General features: G+C 38.9%; 1 long non-coding RNA gene across 2 annotated transcripts; it reads left to right on the top strand.

Moving 5' to 3' along the window:
• The first annotated feature begins 1,200 nt into the window (after nucleotides 1-1,200).
• LOC142895747 (uncharacterized) lies at nucleotides 1,201-4,717 on the top strand. 2 transcript variants are annotated; one of them, XR_012928251.1, is made up of 5 exons: nucleotides 1,201-2,658; nucleotides 2,986-3,084; nucleotides 3,440-3,466; nucleotides 3,569-3,865; nucleotides 4,267-4,717. It is a non-coding gene; the product is annotated as an uncharacterized LOC142895747 (long non-coding RNA). The 2 variants fall into 2 exon arrangements; XR_012928250.1 differs by having other exon boundaries at nucleotides 1,201-3,084.

The following is a 4,717-nucleotide window of genomic DNA, read 5'->3' as shown; positions in this document are numbered from 1 at the left end:
GTTTGGGCACCAGGATGTTGCTTCCACTTGGAGAAAAACGGGAGACGCCTTCGAACCCAAGAACACAGTTCCCACAGTTGAACACTGAGTTGAGAGCATTGTGCTGTTGTGCAGTTGAGCAGCCTAAAGCACATTGATCCTTGTTTGGGTGCATGGCATCATTAAAATTATATTAAAATTTTGAGGGATAATGCGCAGAAATCTGCTCTGTAGTCTAGCCATATGTTGTTGCTTGGTCTTCCAACAAGACAATATCTCAAAGCATACTTTGAAATGAGTCCAACAGTTCCTGAACAATACCAAAACTGAGGTCTTGGAGTGGCCCACACCAAACCCAGACCTCTGTGGTGGGTTCTCAAAGTGAATATCCAATTCTTGGAAACCATGCACTTTGGACCAGCTGGAACAATTTCCAATGGAATACTGGCCCAAAATCTCTCAGGAGACCTGTGTCTACCAAGTAAAGAACGACTCAAAGAGGTTGTGTTCAGTTGTGGTTCAGAAAGGGTGCACTATTGACTATTAAGGACCAGGTGGCTAATCATTTTGGATGTCACATTTCTGCCCTTTCTTGTTTCAACTCAGTGTATCAATAAAATATGTTTTAAGTATGAATCTGAATGTGTCTTAGATACAACTCTACAGGTTCTACAAGCGGTGCCGCACATCATCTGCTGGTTTGGTGCATTTCGTCTCACTCCCATTGTCAAGTCTATTTAACCCTCCTGTTATGTTCGTTTGTGAAGAACAGCAATGATGTTCCCGGGTCAATTTGACCCGCAACATAACAGGAGGGTTAAAGAGAGTGTGGTGCAATACTCTGAGAACATTTCAAACCATAACCAGAAGTGATGCATCTATAGAAACATTACAAAATGTGCTCGACCAAGTTGTGTAAATCATTTTTTAACTTGTAACTGTAAACTCGTACACTGCAGTCAAGAGGATTCCACATACCAACCTAAGAGCTTCACAATATAACCACTGCAAATATTCTGTTCAACTCATGGAGATAAAGATCTGCCATATGAGATCAGCTCACAAGACCACTGACTCTTGTCAATAAAAATCTGCCAACACTTCTGCAAGAGATTTAACGTTAAAATGTAACAAACTATGTTAGTGACAGTATGTGATGAAATTAAATCATTGTCCACAACAGCCACGTTTTTTTCATTAAACTCATCAAAGTCGTAACACCTCCTAACACCTCTCTTCTCTCTGACTAACTTAGAGTGGCTCTCACTCAGTGCATTGCTTATCCAAGGCCATGTGTTCTTTTTTTTTCTTCATTTAAACTGAGCCCATATGGCCATAACATGCTTAGGGCCAGTAGACACATTGGGTGTGTGCAGTGACTCCAGGTGTTAAATCCAGTCAGGATGATTGTTATCTCTGAATAATAGTAATAAAAAATACACAATAAAGATGTCAGAGGTTTCTGTTGTCTGAACAAAATACCAGTCTGCTCTGGGTATGGAGCAAGTTTGGTCAATATTATCCTTTCAGCTTTTTAAATTTGCCATTACTGTGAATGTTTGAACATTTGAAAAGCCATCTCCCTATGAACATTTGTGAAAGCTTCATTGAAAATGATTGCATGCTCTTTTTGCAGTGCAAGGTTGCCTGACATTTATAGATGAAAACAGGAAGCAAAGTGTGTCTACATGAGGGAGAAGAAGGTGGTCAGTTCTCACCAGCCAATGATCTGGTTCACCACTTGGGACATACTCAACATTTGTTCTCATGGCCTGTAAATTCATTAAGACGAAACAAAATATGAAGATAAATTATATGTATAAAATATTTCACAGATTCACATGAACACTTTACCCAAAGATCACTAGTTCTGAACTAATATGAGCTCCAAATAAGTCATACACATTATTTTCACTAATCTTTGGTGTTTTGTTTATTTTGGGTTTTCCTGTGAGAAAAACGTCAGTGTTACTCTGTGGTTTTACTGTGTCATTCGCTCACAGAGAAGTAAAGATAGACACAGCGAAACATCTGCTGTTTGTCATCCTTATCTGTAAGTTTAACTTTGTTACATTGTTTGAAATCATTAATACATTCTAATTCCAATGAACATTTGATGGAAAAGCAGCATTGCGACATTAGTGTTGAGCTTCACCCGCGCTCACAGATTTTCTTTTCTTTTGTTCCCTGTTCCAAAGAATGTGTTTGTATTTCTTTACACTGTGCTTTTTGTCATGGAACACTTGGTTATAGCAGGTGTCAAATTTACTTGTAAATAACAATGTACTTTTTTCATGGGGGTGTGTGTGTGTGTGTGTGTGTGGGGGGGGGGGTCATTTTTACCATGATTATACATTTTCAACAGCTTTTCCTTGCAAGGCTCAATCTGAAAGTCAGTGCCTGAGCAATTTATTGGTGTTATAATCAATACATGGATGCTGTGTCCTGTTAGAAGCGTGACCATTAATAAAGAAATGTGTGTCCATCTTGTACTTTCCAGATCCTCCACCTCAATTAACCTTGTATCCACCAGTGATCTCAGCAGAGATACACTCAGACACACTCCGTTGTCAGCTCCTGTGTCTGAGTAGTGTTATGTTATCATTGAAGGAGGAGAATCTTTTCCAAGCTCCTCTTGTTGGAAGACACTGACACTAACTGTGTGTCTGGTCAAGACAGGTCAAAGTTCACCTGTTGAGGTTAAAGTCAAGTGTTTCTACTTTAAACAGTCAAATGTTCACTTTAGGGGGGAAAGAAATCCCCTGACAGGAAAGAAAGCATCAAAATTGCAAACATCTCATACAACTTTGCTTTTATCTCTTCATCTACTTGGTGTTTTTGTCTTTCAAATGTGAACACATCATTAGTTTCAAATCTTCTGGGACATTCAATATGTGAGGCCATTAAACTTACAGTTCTTATTTGGGCATAGGAGCTTCTGTTCTGCACTTTAGTGAGAGAACTTCAGCGTCACTCTGTGGTTTTTCTGTGTGCATTCTCTCTCAGACAGAGAGGTCAGAAGACATTGGATCAGTCAGACTATCAGTCTAGCATGTAGTGGCAGCTTCATCATGGCCAAGTGTCTGCTGTTTGTCATCCTCATGTGTAAGTTTAACCTTTGTTAGATTATCTGAAATTGTTAATAAATTCTATTTCTTACAGCCTTGCTATATTATTGTTTAGCCTCACTGTCAATCCTAGCTTTTTCTTTTTTTTTAGTTCTGTGTTCCAAAAATGTATTCTAATAACTGTTGCACTGTGACTTTTATGCATTGTAAAACAGTTGGCTCTTTTCTTTCTTTTTTTTGTTGAAATTAAGGGCCACAAAAAATCTGGGAACTTCGCAAAAATCTTTGTGTCGTTAACCCTGAAAGAAACAATTATTTCCAAACTAAGTAGAAGATACCAATATACTTTTTCTAAATAAAACATATTTACCATGTTCACATATTTTCAACAGATTTTCCTTGCAAGACTCAATGTGAAGGTCCGTATCTGAGCCTTTCATTGGTGCTATAATGCCATACAGCCTGTTAGCAGCGTGACCATAATTACAAAAACTGTGTCCATCTTGTCTCTGCCTTTCCAGAACCTTCACCTCAACTGACAGTGCATCCACCAGTGATCTCAGCAGAGACTCAGTCAGTCACACTCAATTGTCAGCCTCCATCATCTGCTCCTGTGGCTCAGTGTTATTTAGTTATTGAAGGAGTACACTCTGTCCTGAGTTACTCTTGTTGGGAGACACTGACAGGATCTGAGCTTCTGGTCAAGTCAGGTCAAAGTTCACCTGCTGAGGTTAAAGTCAAGTGTTTCTACACTGTAAGGAACAGAGATGTATATTCTCGTTCTTCATACAGTAACATGGTGTCCATCTACATACAGAGTGAGTAAAACGTCTGTCAATTAATGACTATTTATTTGTTTATTGCAAGAATGAGTGGAGAGTGCAGAGTGGCTTGAATGCACAATATACAATGTGATGTAAGGCGCCAGGTTTTGATCTTAATATAATTTTGATCTTTCCAACTGTTGAGGGAAAATTACAATTACTATTTTTTTTTCAATTTGTGTGTGTGTGTGTGTGTGTGTGTGTGTGTGTGTGTGTGTGTTTTTTTTTTTTTTTTTAGCAGGTTTTATTTTCTGCATAGAAACTCAAGCTCAGTATCTAGACCCCCCTAGAGGTGCTGTAATGAATAAATGGACAATGTGATGGAGTCTTTTACAAGTATGAACTGTATATATTTCTGTAATTCCGCAGTATATGCATGTCTATCTCATTTTCAGATCCTCCACCTCAACTGACTTTGTATCCACCAGTGATCTCAGCAGAGACTCACTCAGTCACACTCAACTGTCATCCTCCATCATCTGCTCCTGTGGCTCAGTGTTATTTAGTTATTGAAGGAGGAGAATCTGTCCAGAGTTCCTCTTGTTGGGAGACACTGACAGGATCTGAGCTTCTGGTCAAGTCAGGTCAAAGTTCACCTGCTGAGGTTAAAGTCAAGTGTTACTACACTGTAAGGAAGGGAGATGTATATTCTCATTCTTCATACAGTAACATGGTGTCCATCCACATCCTGAGTGAGTAAAACTTCTGTCAGTTAATGACTATTTATTTGTTTATTGCAAGAATGAGTGGAGAGTGCAGAGTGGCTTGAATGCACAATATACAATGTGATGTAAGGCGCCAGGTTTTGATCTTAATATAATTTTGATCTTTCCAACTGTTGAGGGA

This window comes from Nelusetta ayraudi, unplaced genomic scaffold, assembly GCF_046127955.1.
Source record: "Nelusetta ayraudi isolate G7.1 ecotype Tasmania unplaced genomic scaffold, CSIRO-AGI_Nayr_v1 ptg000050l, whole genome shotgun sequence".
In the NCBI taxonomy this organism is placed as follows: domain Eukaryota; kingdom Metazoa; phylum Chordata; class Actinopteri; order Tetraodontiformes; family Monacanthidae; genus Nelusetta; species Nelusetta ayraudi.
The sequence above is the reverse complement of the archived record's forward strand: the minus strand, read 5'-3'. Positions and strand labels throughout refer to the sequence as shown.